Source organism: Atractosteus spatula, chromosome 9 (genome assembly GCF_055471065.1).
Source record: "Atractosteus spatula isolate fAtrSpa1 chromosome 9, fAtrSpa1.hap1, whole genome shotgun sequence".
In the NCBI taxonomy this organism is placed as follows: Eukaryota; Metazoa; Chordata; class Actinopteri; order Semionotiformes; family Lepisosteidae; genus Atractosteus; species Atractosteus spatula.
The window spans coordinates 32,035,871-32,060,503 of record NC_142714.1 but is presented as its reverse complement, the minus strand read 5'-3'; positions in this window follow the sequence as shown (position 1 = coordinate 32,060,503).

Here is a 24,633-nt window from a genome sequence, read left to right as displayed (position 1 = left end):
TAATCTTCTGGGAGAAGAGGTGTTGCCATACCACACAGTAATCCCGTTGGAGTGGACACTCTTGATGGTGCAGCGGTAGAAGTTCACCAACACAGGTACTGGCATCCCCCATTGTTTGAGGCACCTCAGGACATACAGGCACTGCTGAGCCTTCTTCAAAATTAGAGTCTGTGTTCACAGTCCAGGTTAGGTCATTAGAAATGTGAATTCCCAAAAACCTAAAGCTGATGACTGTTTCCACTTCCGTTCCATCAATACTGAGTGGGCTGTGAGTGTGCGGAGTGGGCCTGTGGTACACAGCCTTCCAGTTCCAGTTGAGATCCTTTAGTTTGATGTCCAGTTTCTTTGGTTTTCCCAGATTTCCTTTGTAATTCCCTTTCCCTTTTGTATAAGAACCTATGGTTGGCGCAGAACTGTGGCTGTGGCTGTCTTGGGACTTCATACTTCTAGCTCCACTTTTCTGCTTTAGGTCCAGTGTTTGACCACTGGATCAAGTGCCTCATTAGGATGGAGAACCACAGCCTGACAAAGTATTGATACATGTGGCCGATCGTGACCCACAGTGCCTGACAGGTTGAAAAAGTTGGGTTTTTAGGGGAAAATGCTGCACAATTCGCCCCCCTTCCTCGACCACCTTACACATCTGTTTTCTCATGACATACATAAAATGATAATAATAAATAACTTTATTTTATATAGTGCCTTTAAAGTTGGCTTCTCAAAGTGCTATACAGAATGACAACAGCAACAATAATTAAAAATAAACAATAAAAAATACACAACATAAACATAATGAGAATATGTAGAGGAGAGTGTAGATGGTGGTACTAAATACAGTAGGTGCAGAGGGGTAAAGAATGGAACCAGTTAAGTAAAGCCTCTTCTAAAGAAGAAGGTTTTGAGTCAGGATTTGAAGGAGTTTAGAGAAGGTGAGTCTCTGATATCCTTGGTTGGAGAGTTCCAGAGCTTGGGGGCATAACAGGAGAAGGCCCTATCACCCGTAGAGTGTAGACGGGCTTGGGAGACAGTTAGGAGACCAGAATTAGAGGAGCGAAGGATGTGAGATGGGAACTAGGGCGATAATAAATCAGATAGGTACTGAGGTGCCAAGCCATGCAGCGCCTTATAGGTAAGCATGAGGATTTTTGAAGTCGACACAAAACTTGACAGGAAGCCAGTGCAAGGACCCCAGGATAGGAGTAATGTGATCACTTGCAGTAGACCTGGTCAGGATTCTGGCTGCCGAATTTTGGACATACTGGAGTTTGTTCAATGTGGATTTAGATACCCCAGTGAGTAGAACATTACAGTAGTCAGTTCAGGAGAAGACAAATGTGTTTTTTCAGGCACAGTTAGTGATAGCAGGGCGCAGTCTAGCGATTTTTCTTAGGTGAAAGAAAGATGTTTTAATAATATGCTGCACATGTGGGTTGAATGTTAAGGCTGAATCAAATATCACCCCAAGGTTTTTCAATTTAGACTGTAGCTCAAGTACAGCTCAAGTGCAAGTACGTGCACCTGCCCCTCCAAATGAACTTGAAGACTACTTCTTGCAGTGCTCATGAGTTTGGCCAGCAGTGGGCACACCACGGCCAGGTAATGCAAAGCCAACAAAATGTTTGCTTTCAACAACATCACTTTCCTCTTGAGGGTAAGTAACCCCAGTTTCCACAGACAGAGCTTTATATTCACCTTGGTGATCCTCTCAGTCTAGTTTATGATCTCGTTGTCATGGCTCTGGAATGCCACCGTCAGTATCTTAAGGGGCTTCGTGCAGAGCTTGAGACCTTCTGAAACTATGTTTCTGTCCCCCCAGGGTCCAAATATCTTGACCTTGTTCTTTTGGCTTTGAGCCCAAAACACAAGAATACAGCTCCATAACCTCCAAGGCTCTCTGGAACCCCCATCCTCCCAGTAATGTCTGGCAATCAATGACTGGGTCCTGTCTCACCTCATCTCCCAATGGCCCTGTAAAGAGAACATAGAGAAGAGGTGAAAGAGGGCACCCTTGTCTTAGTCCAGATTCCTTTGATGTTGACCCTGCTGCCAACTTCAGAGTACAGTTTCTTTATCCAGTGGCTGAAACTTTCTTTGAAATTGAAGCTTTCCAGCAGTCAGAAAAGATAATATGGTTTACCCTGCTGAAACTTACTCCTGGTCCAAGCTCACTATCTTCATGACACATTTCTATGCTGCGCCCAGGCGATGGCATCTCTAATTAGCTGGAGGTTCCAGCCGACAGATCACCCCTCCATCCTGGAGGATGTGGGGTAGATGGAAGGTTGCTAGTTCAAATCCCACGGCTGGCAGAGGGCCCCTGAGCAAGGCACTTAACGCACAGCTGCTCCAGGGGCACTGCATAAATGGCTGACCCTGCGCTCTGACCCCAAGCTTCTCTCTCCCTGTCTGTGTGCCTGTGTGTCTCATGAAGAGCAAGCTGGGGTATGCGAAAAGACAAATTTCTAATGCAAGAAATTGTATATGGCCAATAAAGTGATCTTATATTATCTTATTATACATTCAAGTTTTCCCTGGCAGAAGATTTCTTGAGCCACCTCCACAAGGTCTGCCACCAGGATGTCCCATAAGAAGGTGTAGATTTTCTTGGAAAGTCCTTCTGGCCCCAGCACCTTGTCATTCTCCAATGACCAGAATACCTTCCAGGTCCTCTCCAACCTCGTCTGGTATCCTCGCCTTCAGTCCTTCCTGACTCTATTTGCTTTTCTGAAAAGAGCTCCTTGTAGAAGGTAGTCGCTTCCTCCATTTTATCACTTTTGTCAAGAACTTCCTCTCCATCTCTCCATCTCAGGCTGTGGATCACCCTCTGTTTCTGGGCTCCTCGGACCTGATTAAACATATAAGAGGAACAGTTTTTTTTATTATATTCATACTGTTCCCTTTTTGTTTTAAACAGGAAAGACTTGGGTTTTTCAGAATACACGTTGCCTCTCCTTCAGGTCCCTTGCTCAGCTTGAATTGAAGGCTCTTTCTCTGTTTGCTGAGCTGTTTCTGTCATCCAGCTGTGTCTGGATACATGCAGCTTCCTTTCTTTCCTTGGCCACCTTCCGATGGCAGTATTTCTGAACCAGGGTCAGGTCCATTCTTTTACTGCTTTCCACCACTCCACTACTGAGCTGTGGAGTTCATTTTAGCACAACCCTGGTAGTGTTCTCTGAAGTGTTCTTAAGCAGTCTTCCTCCAGTATCTCCTGGTTTCAGCTTCCAATACCATCGACTGAATGCTAGCAGGTTAGCATTTGCCACCACCGACACACAGTCATAGTCGAAATAGCACTCTGGGGACACAGCTGTGGACTCCAGGGAGCAACTCTTGTGCAGGAAGATGTATTCCAGGTGACTGCACACTCCCCTGGAGTTAATCCAAGTCATAGCCACATGTTTGGGCAACACCGCCTAAATCCGTCCACCAGGTAGATTTGCTTGAGCAGCAGTTCCAGCTCTGCTGAACTGGCATTGCCCCCCTTAACCCTCTGGGGGATAAGCTACATATTTAATGTCCCGTCACTGCTTGCAGTAGCATCTCAAAGACCACTAGCTGTCACAATATTAATACTGTAGACTATATATTTAACACACACTTAGGTTCATATACGATCACAATATACATTACATTCAGTAATGCTGACACATTTTTATTATCAGCATTAGAATAATATAAGTTAAATATACAGTATATTGAAGTTTTCCCAGGCTTATTTAACAAGCTTCAAAATAAAATTGTTACTCTGTGCATCATTAGAAAAATTGTTTGGAAAAATAAAGCATATGACTACTGGATATTGATTTAAAATTATGGTGTAATTTTTATTCTTATGTTTCCAATTGCTTTGATTGTTGCAAAAACACTAAATCTTCTTATTAGTGAGAAAGCTGATTACAAATAACTGATGAGGTGTTATAACCATTTAAATGTCAACCTTGGCAAAACTCAAGAATGAAAAGCACTGAAAGAAACATATGACCTAATTATCATGAGAACACCAAGGTTTTGGTAGACATTCATGATGGTTAGCAGTGGTATGGCACTGAATAATGCACTTATTGTTTTGTATAACAGACCAATGTGAGGTTCAAATGGACTAAGCAGGAGATGCTCAAAGTGCCTCTCTCTGTAACTACAACCTTCCTACAAATTGAGAATGTAACAGTTATGCCATTAATGTTGTACTTAACAGACTTATTCTCCATTGAACATTGTTTCAAATTTCTCCACACTCCACTTTTTGGAATGACCTCATATAATTGAGGCATACAGTATAGGACTCAGAGTCCAGGGGATAGTCATACATTTGCCCAGACTAAGAAGATTTAAACAGAATCCCACAAAATAGGTCTTGGTCTAAAGTACAGATCCAGCCAATCAGAATGCGTGCGGGATACTGTATCATTTTGCAGTGTGAATGACCTAACCATAACACACCCCAATTTAATTTCTTTTAATCTGTTTTTGGACTGCATTACATTGTAAAACCGTGAGGTGGAGCAGTGAAAGATTAATATGGCACGTGGAAAATTTGGGTTGTTTCTAGAAAACGCCTGGATTCAAATCCCAGTCAATGGTGAGGGACAATCTTTTTCCAATTATAGAATTTAAGTTGTATACTGTTTACAGTTTTATAAATTTTAAACAGTGTTTAACATTATGTAAAATAATACATTAATATTGCTTAGATTTACAAAACAAAATGACTGTTTGATATAGATATATTACTGTGGCTTGTTGTAAATGCAATGTTCATCCTTCAGGTTAACTTCCACATTTAGATCAGTCGTATTTTGTTTTCACAGTGGATTTAAAACCATACAGTATCATGTTGTATACACAGTACAGTTATAAGGTATAGTTCACACTACAGTAAATTGACCTGTCTATGCTACTGTTTTGGTATACTCTATACTATACTCCATATGTGGATATGATTGTTTGAGATTCACATGTGTGGCACGTCAGGAGACTAGAAAACACTGCTTAAAAATCCTGATTGGGAGAAACAATAGCCTAACAATGTGATTTAACAATATGTAATACAAACTATTCCACAAATAAAAATGTGTGTTCAAATTATTGTAACCCCAAAATCACAACACCACAGTCCACAACACACACACATTGTATAATAATCACAATAGTTAAACGTACACGTTTTTTTTTTACTGCAATAATGACAGTAAGCATTCATAGAAAAGGTTAAAACAGTGGAATATTTGAAAAATTTCACAAATTGGGATCTTTAAAATGCCTGTGGTTTGAAGGCTCTGTGTCATTTGTTGGCAAATTTATTGACATCTGAAGCATCCTTTTCCAGAGACATTTTCAACATGTCTCTGGCCCAAGCCGTAGTCCCCACCTGCTTCAAGACAACCACCATCATCCCAATACCAAAAGAAAACCACAGTGACATGTCTTAATGACTACCTACCAGTGGCACTAACACCTATCATCATGAAGTGCTTCGAGAGGCTGGTCATGAAGCACATTAAGGACACCATTCCAAACACAGTGGACCCGTACCAGTTTGCCTACCGGTCCAACAGATCCACAGATGACACAATCTCCATTGCCATACACACTGCCCTATCCCATCTGGACAAAAAGAACACATACATAAGACTACTATTCATCTACTTCAGCTCAGCTTTTAACACTATCATCCCAGAGAAACTAGTCAAGAAACTCAGTGCACTGGGTCTCAACACCACCTTCTGCAACTGGATTCGGGATTTTCTGACAGGCAGACCTCAGGCTGTCAGGCTTGGAAACCATACCTCCGGCACACTAACTCTGAACACTGGGGTCCCCCAGGGGTGTGTGCTTAGTCCATTGCTCTACTCCCTCTTTACCCACGACTGTAAGGCCAAACACAACACCAACTCCATCATCAAGTTTGCCGATGACACCACAGTTGTAGGTCTGATCACAGACAATGATGAGAGGGCCTACAGGGAGGAGGTCAATTTCCTTACAACGTGGTGTGATGACAACAACCTCACCCTCAACGTCAGCAAAACCAAGGAGCTGATCGTTGATTTCAGGAAACTGCACACCGGACATGCCCCTATCCACATCAACGGGACTGAAGTAGAAAGGGTCAGTAACTTTAAATTCCTTGGCATCCATATCACCGAGGACCTCACATGGTCTCTCAACACCGCCTGTCTGATCAAGAAAGCGCAACAGCGCCTGTACTTCCTAAGACGGTTGAAGAAGGCTAAGATATGTCCCCAGATCCTCACTAACTTTTACAGATACACTACAGAAAGCACACTGACAGGCTGCATCACAGTGTGGTATGCCAACTGCAGTATTGTTGACCGAAAAGCCCTATAGCAGGTGGTGAAAACTGCCCAGTCCATCACTGGGGTTGCCCTCCCATCTATACAGGACATTTATGACAGACGGTGCTTGAGGAAAGCTCTAAGCATCATCAAAGACATCACATATCCCAGCTACAGACTTTATGATCTGCTACCATCTGGAAAACGGTACCGGAGCATTCGGGTCCAGACTACCAGACTCAGAGACAGTTTTTACCCCCTCACTATCAAACTATTAAACTCCCAGCCTCTCTCACTCTCACCTCACCTCTCACCTATGATCTGAACCTCACAGTGCCTTCTTTCTTTCTTACCAAAAACCCAAACACACATTGAAAATCTACCTCTACCATACATGTCAACAGCTCAATCCCCATAATTTCTATCCCTTTATTTCATTCTGTTGATGCATGTTTTTGCACATAACCTGTTACCTTTTTGCTGTTTTGCACATTGCCTGTTGTTTTTTGCACATTGCCTGTTGTTTTTTTGCACATCGTCTGTTGTTTTTTGCACACTGCCTGTTGTCTCTGTCTTTCTTTTGTTATACAATTGTATTGTTGTTTTTTTTTCTTTGTACTACTTATGTCCGAGAGCTAGCTAAATAGCATTTCGTTATACCATATACTTGTATATGAGTATAATGGCAATAAACTTGAACTTGAACTTGAATTCTGTCTCAAAATAGGCATTTTAATAAGAAAGCAAAAGTAACAAATTACCCTAAACAAAATACAAAGTTTAAAATAAAAAAATAATATTGTTAATAGTGATCAGATATGTTATTATAGTTCAGTTTCAGTGGTGTTTTTAATATCGCTTTGTTATTCTTGATTATAATTGTAATATATACTATTTTGTTTTAAGACTTGTTGTAAAGGCTTGTCCTGAATTGCCCCATTGAGTTGCAGTATTTTGAATTGAATTGAATTTAACTGGTTGACCTGCTAATTACTCCCACTGTTGACAGTATTCACATTTGTCATTCATATTTTCAGTTTATTTACTGAACACATTGTGATATATAAAAATAAAATGTCAATATAGTGCACATAAGATTTACTTTTTTATTTTTATTACCTTTATTTGTTAAAAGAAAAACATGTGCCTTTACAGGGAATCAAACACTGACCTCTGTGTAGATAGGCAAGAATCCAATCCATCCATGAAGTCGCATCCACAGATATACTATAACAGTACTGTACACTTCTATTAATGGAAGTGTATTTATATAGTGTATAAATAAACTCTGTATACAGTATGATACCGTATCTTTTCAAAGTCACCGGGTCTCCGGCGTAACGCAACAGGTGACCAGCCGCATGAGGTAAAGGAGACCTCCCCCAGCCCAGGCAGCTGAGGTCCCTGCTACGGGCACAGGGAGGGTGATGATGTCACCGTATCTGAACTAGCTCCGCTACATACAGTATGTGTGAAATATTTTTCTCAATCAAACTTTAAAGTTAAGTTTCTAGTTGCTGAAATTTGCATTAGGACAAAATATAGATTTTTATACATCTGGGTATGTAAAATATATAGCCAAAAGGATTAGTTAATTTCTAGCAATGACCTCCAGGTTGATAGGCAAGCACCCAATCCACTGTACCAAAGTGTCATTTAGAAACAATGCTGAAACAGACAGGTTAAGATGCTTCCAACATAATCACGAGTGAATGAGTCAAAGAAATTGATTCAGATTGTTTACAAAGAAAGTGGAATACGGTAATACTTTCAGCTATATAAATATATAATATTTAGATCCTTAAATTAATCTTGTTATTCATTTCTTTAGATATGTGATTTCATTTTATAGTCCCTATTAAGCAGATTCTAAAAAGTACCAGTTTCTTACTGCAATAACGAGCACAAGTATTCGTAGAAAAGGTTAAAACATTATAGCTTTTTATAAAGTATATAAACTTAAAATAGTCAGATTGAACACGTTAAAACTTTTTCAAATTAACCACAGTAAGGTACCAAGTGAAAGACTTTGATGAATTAAATGTTTATGAAGAAAGAATAATGGAATACTGTGGTGTATTTCTTATTTAAACTACCACTACCAGCTATATACAGTTTGTATAATATATTTATATTCCTAAATTTATATCGTTTATGAAGTTCAGAGACGTTATGCTCCTGTTAGTTTTATGCTCAGCTACCAAATTTTCCCTTTAGTTGTAAAATTCCATATTAAGAGGATTTAAACATGCACAGTACAGAGATTAAAATGAAGCGATCATTTCACTAACAACTAAGGCACCACAAGTGCCACTTGTGGATCATCTTTGGCCAGCGAATCACATACTGTGGCCACCTGTGCCTGGAAACCCGCGGTACAGGGTTTTACTGCACATTTTGAATAGCTACATCTGTACTTCTTGCAGTTTTACAGAGTACTGCAGTCCTGCACTACTATTCGACTATTTGATTATTTGAAAAATACAAACAAAAATGGATGGTTGGATGAATTTTTATCCCCATAAATTGAAAGCAAAACAAATAATCACCACAGCTCTTTCTTATTTCAAGTAATATTTTATGACTAGTGTCTTATAGTAATCAGCATTTTCATCATTCAAATTATGATAGATTTGCTGGTATACGTACATAATTCTTACCTTCCACAAGATTTTTGTTCTAAGGCAATTTTAATTGCTGAAGTTTCATTCTAAAAATACAGTAACATTAAATATGTCTCAATAGCTTGCATTAGTGATTGCATAAAGAAGTTTTAAAACCTGTTTTTAAAGAAAAAAAATATTTTTTTAAAATAAATTTAATTAAATATACTAATTAAAAAATGCCTTAACAAAACAAGAATCCCTTTCATCAAAAAATCAACAAACTGCATGCTGCACCATTAGGTCCTCACTATTGTGAGGCATGCTGATTCCCTTTGCCTTGAGCACATGCTTCAAGCATTACTTGATATAATATAAAAGATCCAGAGTTTCATCAGCGACAGTGGGTATTGATTGTGGTCTGCTGCTACATCACACACAGGGAAGACTTCCTACTTGATATTGATCTACCATTTAGGAAAATGTGGCTATGGCACAGTTCACAATGGTAAATTCATGGCATTTTGTACAGATAGATTACAGTTACTACACATTTGTGAAAAATGACAGTCTAGATCTCAGTTATGGCAGTTGTATAAATAAATTATATTATGCATTTAAACCTCTAATAACTCTGAAGACTAGGTTAGAGAAAAACTCTAATTCTGGGAGAGACTGATCATTAGTTTAATTGGACTTGTGTTAAGCTGCTCTTAAGCCTAGTGGTCCATGCTTTGATAGTGTGGTCCCACTTGCCAGAACACAGGAGAAAAAACAGTTTTGGCCAGGATGGTGTGAATCCTGAATAATAGAATGGGCTTTATTGCCACAGGGGATGGTTTGAATCTCACTAATTGATTTTAAATCACATCCTATAACTTTCTGGGACATTGCCACAACCCTTTGTAGTGCATCATTATCATGTATGTTAGTACAGATGCAGCCATTCAAAACGCGTGGGGTATACCACGGTAAACGCGGTGGGTGTGTTGCATCAAAATCCGGTATGACACATTATAACGCGTCATTTGACGTCATACCGAAAATTACCATATGTAAATGAGATTATGTTAATAGTATCCGGAATCACCTTGTAAAACCACAAGGAGGAGCCAATAAAGCTTAACCTCTCATGTACAGTATTGAGCTTTTAAATTTAAACTGTGTATTACAGCATGTTAATCATCATTCATTAAAAAGTTGGTATATTTTATGAAAGCAAGATTGCTCAGTTGGGCAAAAGTACACAACCTACCTTTATCATAAATATTTTAATTATGCAGAGATATTTTATGCATCAAAGCCTTTACCAAAGATATTACTAATAATATTAATAATGAATGACCTTGGACAAACTGTAAACTCAAAGTATTACGCTGGTCCACATTCTTTGTAACCGTCATTTTAAATGAAAAGACTTTAGTTTTTCATTGACAAAAAGTAACACCACAGCATTTCGTTGATCTAACTAACTAACAAGGACAGGACATTATCTAGCCAATATGATAAAGGAATAAATGACTTTTTTTGTTTATTTCTTTAGCACATTTATTTGAACATTTCCATCGATTGTACAAGCACTGAAAAACTGTCCAATCCCTAGTTCATCAGGCTTTTTCTTTTATTATAACAGACATAAAAACTCCCTTGCTTTTAACAGAGCGTTTAATAATTTCTAAAAATAAAAATGATTTATACCATGCGACACTTATCATTCAGGTCAGGTTTGTGGTGCCGCGGTCGCTCCGCGGGGCGGTTCTCCAAGCAGTGCACGGCCAGCAGGAGGCTGCCGGGCAGTGACCTTGCCGCTGGAGGGCACCTGCCACCCCCGGCGCAGCACCCCGTCCTTCACCTCCAAGGCCTCCCACAGTGCATAGAGTGCCTTACAGACTTCGGGTAGGGGCAAGCTTATCTCACCGTCCTGGCAGTCAGCTCTGGCAAGCTCGCCCCAACACCCACGGCTCCAACAGACCCAGGCGACGCCCGCTGCTGCCACCTCCACTTCCCGCTCCAGTCAACCCACACACCCCGGGCACCACCCGCCCCGCCCACCGCAAGACTGATTCGTTCACCCTGCCCCACCAACTCTCGCCGGCCCAAGTCAAGGCAACCACCCACCTGCTGCAACCAGTCCAACCCCAGGATACAGTCCTCGTGGACAGGGGGAAGGTAGAAAGGGTGTTTCACCCTCGCAACCCCAAATTGCACGGTGAGCGCCCGCTTGCCGAGCACCTCTGCGTACTGCCCCGTCACCATCCTCAGGCGCAGGCTGGTGGTTTCCCATCCTGGGGGTCCGGCTGCCTTGGTGCCCAGCAGGACACCAGGCCACAGTAGGGTGATGGTCGAACCGGTGTCGACGAGGGCCTGGCAGGGTCTGCCCTCGATGAGTCAGGGTAGAAATAAGCCCCGGCTGTGGCCAACCCTTCCCATGGCAGCAGGCGGGGTGAAGCGCTCCTTCTGGCGTTCCGGAGCGGGGGTAGCATCGCTCAAGGGCGGCCTTCCCCCCTTTAGGCTGCCCCACTCCTGTTTCCCGACAGCCTCTGGATCCAGCACCTGGCACTCCCGAGCGATGTGCCCCCTCTCCCCACAGCGGTGGCAGATGACTCGCCTTCCTCGCTGCGCTGGCCGTCTCCTCCTCCCCATCTGATTCCCCGTGTGCCGCCTCCGCTGCCCGGCAGGGAGCACCCCTCCGTTGGTGCCCACCGGCATCAGCCTGCTCAGCCAGAGCCAGGGCCTGCTCCAAGGGGACCGGTGTGGCCAGCATCATTTGACGTTGCACCTCAGTCGGCGCCAGGGCCCACAGGAACGCGTGGAGTGCTATCTCTCGGTGGGCCTCCTCTGGGAGAGGAGGTTAACCCTGGCGGGCTAAGTAGGTCACATCTGCAGCGACCAGACCCAGTGGCTCTCCCGCTAGGCGGCGGCGTTGGGTCAATCTCGCCCACAGCAGTCCCGGTGCCTCCCCTCTCCTGCCAAAACGCTTCCAGAGGGCCTACGCCAACGCCGCATAGTTGTACCGCTGGTCCCTGGGTACATCCAGCAATGCCTGGCAGGCTATCCCCTCCAGGACCGCGGCAAAGTGGCATTATTTCTAAATATCTAAATATCACAAAATGTGTACACAGCGATCCCCTCGGATTCCAGCTAGTGCGTAATTACCCATCGATGAAAAACCAGAGGTTTAAAAAAAGAGAATTAGCTCACTGATAGTTTTATGTGCAAGCTGTGAACATTTTCACAATTCGTGGTCTTTAAAATGCATTTATTGGTTCACAATCTGACAACGCAATGTAAATCATTATCTTTGCATTCTAAGTCCCTTAATTCACTTTAAGCATAGCTTTCTCACTATTTAGATTTATTTTTCATACCATCGTTAAACAAAGCAGGAGCGTATACTACTTCCTCATGGGATCAAACGTGGAAAGGTTAGAGTAGGTTATTGTTTTTATTTTTAAATACATTTTAGAAAAGTGTCATTTATACAAAAAAAGTTGCATTTAATACCACTCGATAGTTATATTAATAGAGATAAGCTCTCTATTAAAGCTCAGATCAAAGATCAAACAGCAATATCTCATACACAGGGACTGATCTGTGATGTGGTTGAGTGTGAATTGTGGCGCTCTAGCAGGCAAAGTTGTCTGTGCCGAAAAATAAAAACCGGTTTAACAACTCTTTAGCATACTGTAGTTTTTGTTAGACCATTAAACATGCAATACACTTCCTCGTGATCATCTTAGAATCTTTGATTAAGCTGCAAGTTTTTTTTATTTTATATACACAATACTGCTGATAGCAGGAAGATTCCCATGCTTTTACTCAGCAGCTTATTAAAAACAGCACCAATTTTGTTTAAACCAATTTTTTTACACAGAAGACTGACACAGCTTTGCGCTGTGAATCTCTTTTTCTAAGAAAACATGTTTCTGTGGGGGAGGTTTAATTCATCACAGCCAGCACTCCCGCAGAGAGTGATGAAAACCGCGTAGTGCCAGTCGAATGCGCATTAATGTTGGGCTTTTGGGCTCAGGTGGATTTGCGCCCTACAGTTCAACCTGTGGTACTGCTGTGTACATACAGTACGAACATGTTGTGTTATTTTGAAATATAAAAAATGTCAATATACTGTAGTGTCCATAATATTTGCTATTTTAGTTTTTCAAAGAAGTGTTTTTGTTAAAAGAAAACTCATAGCGATTGCTGGATTTGAACACCCGACCTCCTGACCTTACGCTTATACTGTAAATCGCTGACTTAAGATGTTTAGGGAGAAATGAAATATTGATGTGTATTTTTTCATTAAAATACCAATACCAGCAACATACAGCTTACATAATATGTTTATGTTCCTAAATTAATATAGTTTATGACCTTCACATGCGTCATGCTCCTCTGCTTTTTATGCTTAGCTACTAAAATTTCCCTTTAGTAGTAAAATTCCATATAAATATTCAATACTAAGTGGATTAAAATGTGCAAAGTAAAGAGATTAAATGATGAAATCTTTTCACTAACGACCAATACACCACAAGCCCGAAAGAGCAACATTATTAATAATATCTTCCGTATCGCATTAACATTGGAATGTTTTTTTAACAAGTGTAAAAAGAAGTGATACACAACGTGTCTCCTCTATAACTCTTCAGTTTACAGAGAAATTCCGCCAGAGCCTCACAACATTGTCTAATAATACTCTTCTTGTGTCTAATTTTTAGTTAAGCAGGAGACCATACAGACCATATAAAAAAACAGAATCCACCTGCGATTCGGGTGTTTACAAAACGTGTTTACCAAGTGGCCAAGAAAGTGTTTACCAAGAAAGTGAAACAGTAATACTACCAGCTATATAGATACATAGATTCAGATATTTAGATCCTTAAATTAATATCATTATTAATTTCTTTAGATAGGTGATTCCATATTATATTCCTGATTATAAAACAGTTAATTCCAGTCCTGGAATCTGATTGGCTGACACCCTTCTGAAGCGGTGCCATAATCTCTGGTATACGCACACCCCAGAATTTTGACTTTTTACTGTTTGATAAAGACATTTAATAGACTACTTCTTAGCGTAGATCAGAAAGCGTAGATAAAAAAGCTTGGATTCTCATGTATCTGATACACATATCTTTTTCTGTTGTCTTTGTTCCGCTCTTGAGGATCCTTGTGATATTTTGAGCTCTAGTTGATAAGTGTCGCAGTTTAAATCATTTTTGTTGTTAGAAATTATGAAACACTGTTAAAAGCAAGAGAGTTTTTATGTCTGTTATAGTAAATGAAAATGCCTGACGAACTAGGGATTGGACAGTTTTTCAGTGCTTGTACAATCGATGGAAATGTTCAAATAAATGTTCAAAAGAAATAAACAAAAAAAGGCATTTATTCCTTTATCATATTGGCTAACTAATGTCCTCTCTTTGCTAATTACTTGTGGCTGTGTTTCTGCATTGCGTAGCAACGAGGGACTATATTCTCAGGTAGAGGAATGTAAACATCTTAATTTTCGGGTAAAATATTTTTTTTTAAATTAAAATTATTTCTATACAGCAATCGTATATTTGGGGACCGTTTTATAAAACTTTGATGCTTAAAATGTTTAGGGAGAAATGGAATACTGGTTTGTATTTTTTCTTTAAAGTACCGAGACCAGCCATATACAGTTTACATAATATGTTTATGTTCCAAAATTAATATTGTGTATGACCTTCACATGCGTTATGCTCCTATTCTTTTTATGCTCAGCTACTAAAATTTCCCTTCAGTGGTAAAATTCCATATAAATATTCAATACTAAGTGGATTAAAATGTGCACAGTAAAGACATTAAAAGATTAAATCTTTCCACGACTGACCAACGCACCACGAGTGCCCGTCGGTCATTTTGGCCAGCCAATCACGTACCGTGGTATGACGCGTTATGACACGTTATGATGTAGGGAAATGCCTGCGGTTAGTGTTTGAGCTGCGCACTTTGAATGGCTGCATCTTTACTGCTAACCACACACTGATACCACTAGTGAGGACACTTTCTGTTGTGCTGTGGTAAAAGTTTATGAATATCTGTTTCCACATACTGCATTCCTTGAAGCAACACAGAAAGTGCAGGTGCTGTTGTGCCTTTTTCAAACTGGCTACACCGGTTGTGAGACCAGGCCAAGTAGGTGGAGATCTGCAGACGAAGGAACCTGAAGCAGCTGACAGTTTCCACTGCTGTGCCATCAATGCTGATTGGGGCATGAGTCCCTCTGTGTTTCCTGAAGTCAACAATGTTTTTTTTTTTTGTCCTGTTGACATTCGGGTACAAGGTACCATCATGTAAGAGGCTCCAACTCCCTCTTGAATGCAGACTCATTAAGGAACGTGGTTAGTGGTGTTATCTCATGTACTGTAACTGGATAACTGGTAACAGTTATGCAGGCCATAACAGATCCAGCCATTCAGAATGTGCGAGGGATACTGCACTAGTCTGCAGTTGAGCGGCTGCATGAAACTGGCGTGTTTGTGGTAGATTGTGGGAGAACGCAGAATTTAAAAAAAAATCAGTGATGTGACAACAGTTCTTAACGGGAGCATTTGGGCTGTTACCAGAAAATGAATCCCGGTCTATGCTGAAGGACAGTCCTGTTCTAATTATAGAATTTAAGTTGTGCACTGTTTAGACTTTTATTCATTTTAAACTGTTATTATCCTATAGCTTGTGAACGGGATGTTCCTTTTTTTTCAGCTTTACATTTACAGATAAAATCCAAAGGTCAATTTTGGTATTAGAAAACAAAAACAGTACTGTAATGTAATACTGTACATATCTAATCTAATGTCTAATGTACACACAGTAGATGGTAGTGATAGCTAAATATGAAAATGTACCCAACGATATTTTACCCGCTTCGTAAATATTTTATGCATCAAAGTCTTTAATTTGGTAACTTTTAGTGGTTTATGGCTTTAATGTGCTTGTTCTAATATTATAAAGTTTATATACTGTACTTCATAAAAAGTTATAATATTTTATCCTTTTCTAAAAATACGTAGTAAGAACACCATTTGCTGTTATTGTAAGAAAATGTTGTACTGATATAATACCACTTGATAATTAAATTAATATGGAATCGTGTAACTAAGCAGCTAAAATGTCACAGGTGGACATTTTGGAAACATTTTGACATCCGTTTCTTTTTAAAAATCTTTTATTGTCCTTGTAGTGATGATGGGCAAAGCACTCCCAGTGGGCAGTGATTCATCCAATATATGTATATATCACAGCGAAAAAATGGCTATACGTATTTAAACATTGCCGTGATGTATCATCAACGTTGAATTGCAACCGTAATTTCGACAACATTAATAAACGCATATATAACATTGAAAACATGTCTAACACAGTGCCGAGGCTTCTTATATATCGTGTGTGCCGCAGCTAGGAGTATGACCTCAATCTGCATGGTATACGAAGTAAATTATTTTCACAGCAATTTATTTACACAGCTTATTTACACAGCTTTGCATACATGGGTTTTGCGGAGGGGGTCTTCCCACCTGTCTGAAAAAATAGTAAAATGTTGATTGTTTGAATGCATATAGATTTTCTATTTTTATTTTGATTCCATTTCCAAAAGTTGATTCCATTTCCTAGACCCATCAGGGTCAGTGCCCGGGGAAAAATCTTTAGGGGGGCATCTGAAATTCTGAGGGGGGCGGTGATATTTCAGTTGAAACGGAGCCGTAAGTTGCAGCTGCCTAAATGAAATCTTGCTATTATGCCATCGATTGGTGCTTCATGATAGAAGATAATGACGAGCAATCTGGTATTTGCGATGAAGTTCAGTTTCACATTCATCAGCACTCTCGCGATTATTGCCTGGAGCGTCAAAAGACCATTTGCGTTCATTTTTGCAGCTTCATTGAAGGTAACAAGGTTCTGAATCGTTAAGAAAAAATAGTTGTAATACCAACAGAAATCACAGACTGCTTTAACTAGTCCTAGTTATATAACAATTCTAAGTATAAGGATAAACTACTGCAAGGAATCAGTCCACCTGAGCAAATAGGATCGTAATGTTACACCCAATAACGACATGTGCCGTTCCTGGACGGATAGCCCTCCTGCACATCAAACAGTCTGAGTGACTGTTAGTGTCAGTTAGTGTTATCTGACCATTGAAAAAGTACAACTATTTTTTAGGGTGCAAGTTAAGTAAGCGAAAGTGTTCAAAAATTCTTTTGCTCAGAACTGAGGGGCCTGTTCCATTCCTTATATTCCATAATGTCAGTATAATACTTTACATACAACAGTGACCATTTCCTTACTAACTGCATGCATTAAAACTGCATATCAGCACATAGCAGGGGGCACATTGCCGCGATGTATTATCAATGTTAAATTGCAACCGTAATATCGACAACATTAATAAACGCATATATAATTGAAATTGAAAACATATCTAACACAGCATCTTTTCCGGTTATATACCACAATGCACTGCCAATATTCGTTGGTCACCATTTTGGTTAAATACAGTCAAGTTTTTCAACGAAGAAGAAATCTGCAAAAATCTCGGCAATCCTCTTTTGAGGAGTAAGTATAAATAATAAGAATACTATTTGAATACATACAGGTCTTAATATTATTTTGATTAAAAATAGTACGTTAATAAGCAATAAATGGCACATAAAAATAATGTGAAGGTGAAGAACACACAAAAAAAACTACAAATGTGGGAATTTTACATTTTTAAGATTATATATTGCATGTAGCACATTAGCAACACTACAGTAATGCTAATATAATGTAACGCATACGGCCACCATTGCAGGTTGTTAGAGCCGGCTTACCAGTGCAGTGACATCACTGCCCTTCCCTGTGGATAGCAGGGACCGCAGCCATTGGGCTGAGGGGAGATTTCCCTTTAGCTCAACGGGCTGGGTCCCTGTTGAGTGACACCGGAGGCCCGGCTTCGAGTCCCCATCGGTGGATGGGCCGACCTGAGGCAGCAGCGGTGAGGGCGCATACCCACGTGAACCCAAGAGCGCTACAATAATAGTGTAAGAAAATCCAGACCTAATTCCTTTCAAATGCTGATACAAAATGTGAATGATTTAGAAGCAGGTATTGAGTCTGCTGATAGAGATCAGAGATGAATTGAGGCGTGTGGGAAAGTGTACAGAACCGGTGGACTCCCATTTCAACATCAAGAGGCTGAGCACAATGGAAGAGTTCTGTACACACAAGCGAGTCCTTGCTGCTGATATGATATTATATTCTCTCTGTGGTGTAGAAAATATTCACTACTAGTATTCTTGGTTACAGATAGGTCATAATATGACAGCCTACATCTGATTAATAGGATCCATCTCTGGCATACTTTCTTTTTTTAGTTTATAATGTATAATCTTGCTTATCTTTTAATGGCAAAATAAAGTGTTTTACAAAAAGCTCTACAACTTTTGAACTTTGAAAAGTGGTCTAAGGCTGAACAAATACTGCAGAAAAGTGCAGTTAATACGTGAAAATGTATTAATTCCATTGAATGGTCATGTGTAATGTGTATGTCTGATTAGTTGATTAATGAAGATCCAGTAGTAAAAATAGGTTCTAATATTATTTCTAATATAATATTATTTCCAGATAAACCAACTTCGGAGAGTAGGTGGCAGTGATGTCAGAGAGAGTGTGTTCAGTGTTGTCAAGGTATTGCTTATTGCTTTTTTAAATGTTTTTACATTACATTTTTACTTTGATCAAGTTAAAATATCCACAAAGTTTAGCTTATAGAGACCTATGTGTTAACCACTGAATTTGCAAGGTGTAAAACTGCAAAATTGTCTTTTAAAATTTAAGGATTACAGTAGTACATTCGATCCTAAATACTAAAAACTCGCTTGAAAAATGTCTAAGCTCAGTGAGAATTTGTTTTTCAGACTTAAGACAAATGAACTGATGATGGAATTCAACTTCACTGGCACAAACTGGAAAGATCAATAACAAAAGAGGGGCCTGGGAGACACAAATCTTTATAGAGCAATTAAAGGTACTCTTATTCTATGTTGTACTTTCAAACTTTGGGTACTCTTTAACCAAACAGACGTTATTGCTCAATTACTATCATGCAAGCTAAATTTAATACATTGATTAAGCTTTGAGCTTAGTAAACCTTGATGGTTCTTTTTTGAGATTATATTCAAGAAGAGATTAATCATCATTTATTTGAGTACTAATATTATAAAATTTTCTCCTAGCTGCACTGCTGAAGTCCCACCCAACAGCAACAGAAAAAGAAATAAAGGAGCACACAATGCTTTATTTGAAGAATGCGTATGCAAGGCAGGGGGCCAGGAAGTCTGGACACTGAAAATGCTAAGTTGCTGGTTCTAACTGTTAGGAGAATTAGACAGGGCTTTGAAAATGGTGGACAGTAAAAATCGTCTTAACTTCACATTGTAATAATATTTTCTTGGAAATATAGAAGTTGTAAATTTTAAAACTTATATTTGAATTGAAATGTGGTTTTGAGTTAAATATTAGCATGTTCATGTAATTAGTTTGTGTTTGTCATTACTATATACTGTATATATTGCCATGTTACTTAAATTTGTAGCTGAAGTTTACTAGTTGTGTTTTTTATAATGATTAGCCATATGTTGGTTACTAAATTGTATATAATGTACAGATGCAGCCATTCAAAACGAGCGGGGTACGGTGGGCGTGGGCATGTTATAACATGTCATATCGCGTTATACCATATAATACTGTAGTAAGATAATAGTTGGAGCTAATAAAGCTTAACATCTCATGTACAGCATTTGAGCTGTCGCCAGAAGTCACTCAGTTTCGAATCCCGATCACTGTTGAGAGACAATCTTGATTCAATTAAGAATTTAAGTTGTATACTTTTTAGACTTTTAAATTTAAATTTGTATCACAGCATGTTAATCATTATACATTAAAAAGTTGGTATATTTTATGAAAACAAGATTGCTCAGTTGGACAAAAGTACACAACCTACCACCTTTATCATAAATATTTTAATTATCCAGAAATATTTTATGCATCAAAGTCTTTACCGAAGATATTACTAATAGTATTAATAATAAATGACCTTGGACAAGCTGTAAACTCAAAGTATTACCCTGGTCCACATTCTTTGTAACCATCTTTGTAAATGAAAAGATTTTTTCATTGACAAAAAGTAATACCACAGCATTTCATTGATCTGATCACGCATTAGTTTCCAATCATACAAAGTAATTCTTGAGAATCTCAGATTCACCATGCCTTTCACATGCTCATAAAAGATATTTATTTAGGATCATAAACATTTTACTGTATGCAAACTGTACTGTATACGGCTGGTCTTGGTAGTTTAAAGAAAAAATACACACCAGTATTTCATTTCTCCCTAAACATTTTAAGCATCAGAGTCATACATGTGGTTATTTTGGAAACGTTTTTACATGCTCCTTCTGACCATATTATCGTACGTTTATATACTTTGTGAAAGGTGATCATTTTAACCTTTTCTGCTTATATGCTCGTTATCGGCGTAAATAAAAGCATACTTTTAAATTTGATTAATAGGAAATATAATATGGATTCGTGTATCTAAATAAATTAATAACGGTATAACTATATCCATGTACTGTTGCACAAACAGTAGTATGAGACTTTCCATTGCTATGTGTGTGGTTGTCACATGACTTGCCTTGGGGGCGTAACAGCTTAAGTGACTGTTTTATAACCCTGAGGTTGGGTATTCAAACCCAGCTGTATTCAAAACCCGCCATGAGTTTTCTTTTAACAAATAAACATTTCTTTGAAAAACTAAAATAGCAAATATTATTGGCATTATATTGACATTTTTTATATTTCTAAATATCTCAACATGTTCGTACTGTATGTACACAGCAGTACCACAGGGTGTAGGGTGCAAATCCACATGCGCTCAAAATCCCTGCATTAATATTGTGTATTCGCCTGGCACTGCGCGGTTTTCACATCTCTTTTTCTCTCCGTCCATCCCTGGTGTGCTGGCTGTGCCGAATTTCACTCCACTGTCTGAGTCTGTGTCTACATTGTTTGTAAACAAACCGGTTTCACAGGTATTTTCAAACTAGAACAAGGCAAGTCTTCCAATGAAAGACACACACTCCACCTTCCCCCACAGACACATGTTTTCTTAGAAAAACAGATTCATAACGCGAAGCTGTATCAGTCTTCGGTGTAAAAAAAATTGGTTTGAACACCATGGGTGCTGTTTTTAAGACACTGCTGAGTAAAGTATAGGAATTTTCCTGCTGTCAGCAGTATCATGTATGTAGTGGACCCTTACCCGAATGAAAACAGGACATAAAGAAAGGGTTTCAGAAATCATACAAAGCTTTATTCCTGTGCTAGTCTGGGTAATTGGAGGCTACGCTGTTATGCTTCCTATGGTGATATACAGGTTTCTCGCAGGAAGCTGTATTGAGCAGTATTTCTCGCGTTGTGAACCTGTGTACACAGCAATCCCCTCGGATTCCAGCTAGTGCGTAATTATGAATCAATGAAAAAACGGAGGTTTAGAAAAAGAGAATTAGCTCACTGATAGTTTTATGTGCAAGCTGTGAACATTTTCACAAGTCGTGGTCTTTAAAATGCATTTGGTTTAAAGGTTTTCTGTGTTTCCCTTCCGAAGATATGAACAAAAGAATATTCTAGTGTGGTAAAAAAAATGGCTTAAAAAAGAAATGTGTGGTTTAAATGCTGTGGTTTAAATGTTATTGGCTTGTGAACAGCAGTGAAGGCTGTGAAAACAGTAACCTGTCCCCACACACCCTGCCCCCACTGCGTTTAGAATATACACAAAGCACTGAAATCTTTAGAGTAGATGATCGGGTGTTTACCAGAGTAAAGTTAGCTTGAAGTTTGAGAATGATTTTGGCACGTCTGTAGCTTTTTCACGAAACCTCCTAGAGTTACAAAAACACTTGCTGTGTGTACAAAGTACATTGTTACTGTTTTCACAGCCTGTTAAATAAACACAGCCAAAATGAAACGCTTGGAGTTTGTAATGTAGGGCGCTCTGAACGAGTTAAACTTTAATGCAGGAAAAATGTATCTCCCAGAATCTATATTGATTCTTAAGGAAGCCCGTTTCCGCCAGGGAGTAAAAAAAAAAACGCGCTATGTTTTTCTCTCCAATGCAGTGCAGTTAAAAAAATATCTATGATGCTGTTCCTAAAGTATTGTTTATGACCATCAGAAGCTTTATGCTCCGTTTCTTTTTCCCAAAGGATTGAACATGTCCTTTTCACCGATGAAACAACAGTGGCTCTGGAATAGTTTTCAACCATGTCGTTTTATAAAAAGGGGAGATATGTGAAAACCCAAAACATCCACCGAAGGTTAGCCTATTCTACTCTGAAAAGAGTAGAGGGGGTGGAAAGTGCCTGCGGTCATTTAATTAGTATTGACATTCGCACTGATTCCCTTGTGAAGATATGGACATAAGAATATTCCTGCGTGGTCGAAAAAATGGCATAAAAAGGACAAAGTGAAGGCTGTGAAAACATCCACAATGTAGTTTATACACAAAGCAAGTGTTCTCACAACTCTAGGAGGTTTCATGAAAATGCTACAGGCGTGCCAAAATCGATTTTGAAATTCAAGCTAACTTTACTCCGGTACCTGTCCCCACACACCCTGCCCGCACTGCGATTAGAATATACACAAAGTGCAGACACCCTCCAATGTCAGGCGTATGAATTAAATATATTTATATCTTTGAATTAATATCGTTATTGATTTCTTTAGCCTCACAGCAGGATTCACTTTTTTCACATATTGATGGTAATGATATCAGTAGCAGTTTGAAACTATCCGTTGTTATTAATAACTTACTTAGATTCGGACATGTTGTGATATTTAGAAATATAAAAAAGTCAATAGAGTGTCCATAATATTGCTATTTTGCTATTGCTATTTAAGTTTTTCAAAGAAATGTTTGTTAAAAGAAAACTCATGGCAATAGCTGGATTTGAACACCCAACCTCTCGCTTATAAGTCAGTTATTTAAACCATCACACCACTGATGCAGTCCTGTGACAGTCACTGGAACAGCCGTACACATATACTACTGTTTGTGTTACAGTGCATGAATATAATTATATTGTTATTAATTTCTTTAGATATGCAATTCCGTATTATATTCCATATTAATCAAATTCTGAAAGTATGCTTTGTTTCCTCCAATAACAAGTATATTTGCAGAAAAGGTTAAAACGATCACTTTTCACAAAGTATTTAAACGTACAGTAATATGGTCAGAAGGAGCACGTAAAAACGTACCCTAAATAACCACATGTAAGACTTTGATACTTAAAATGTTTAGGGAGAAATGGAATAGTAGTGTGTATTCTTTCTTTAAAATACCAATACCAGCAATATACAGTTTACATAATATGTTTATGTTCCTAAATTAAGATCATTTATGATGTTCAGATGTGTTATGCTCCTCTTCTTTTTCTGCTCAGCTACTAAAATTTCCCTTTAGTTGTAAAGTTCCATATAAATATTCAATACTAAGCGGATTAAAACATGCACAGTAAAGACATTAAATGATTAAATCTTTCCACGACTGACCAATGCACCACGAGTGCCCCTGTTGGTCATTTTGGCCAGCCAATCACATACCGTGGTTTGGAGAAAATTTAGAAGAAAAGTAGTCTGTCGTTAAGAGAAGGGGGAAGGGGTCTTCTCTTAACGACAGACTACTCTTCTTCTAAATTTTGTCCATTCATTGGAAGTTTCATTTGACACCTCTCTACACCTATTCTGACTTCACACCTCTTGATTGGCATATCTTACTGTCCCCTGCTCCCTCCTCTCACTCCTCCAGCCTCCCAGCCTTTGTTCTCCCGCTACATTACCTTTGCCTACTGCCTTGTCTCTCTCACATCTGAAGAAGGCTCCACGGCCGAAACGTTGTGTTTTCTTTCTTCTTTTTTCAGCATGGAATAAACTTACTTGTTCCTTTAACCATATATGTATAATAGTCCTCTAAAGTTATCTGTATAATAGAACTCCAACCATATATGTATAAAAGTCCTCTAAATTTATCCATATAATAGAACTCCAACCATTTATATATAATGAACATATAATCATAGATGTATAACGATATACGTATATTAGAATTTCATTCTAGACGAATTATGGACCTCTTTTATATGTCTAAGGTATGCGTTTAATAGACGTATATTCTACATCTTTTGCCCACTGTGCTGTAATGCAGCGCTGCACCCAATGGTTCAAAGTGCGATCAGAGCATTACTTTTGGTTTGTTTCTTATATAGTGAATACATCAAAATAGTCCACTATAATAGCTTGCTGTTGGCTCCGGCATGAATTAGTGTATTTGGATAAATTAAGTGATGGTTTTGTGATTAAGGATTTCTTTGTGAAATTCTTTAAGTTAAACAAAGGAGGGAAGAAGGGTTATTTTTACAATCGCCAGTAACCAGAGAGCAGCTTATCCACATGTTGAAACCGCACCATAACAGTGAAGACAGACAGGTTACACCTTCAATTGAGCCAGTCACTCTCTGTGTTGTTTACTAATGTACACTGTCTAGATGCCAATGTTCTTGTTATGCGAACAAGAACAAGCTCTTGCTTATTAAACTCCCAGATTATGACTCTATAATCCCCTCATTTAGCTAAAACGGATAAAAAAACTCTTGCAGTAGTTATATGTA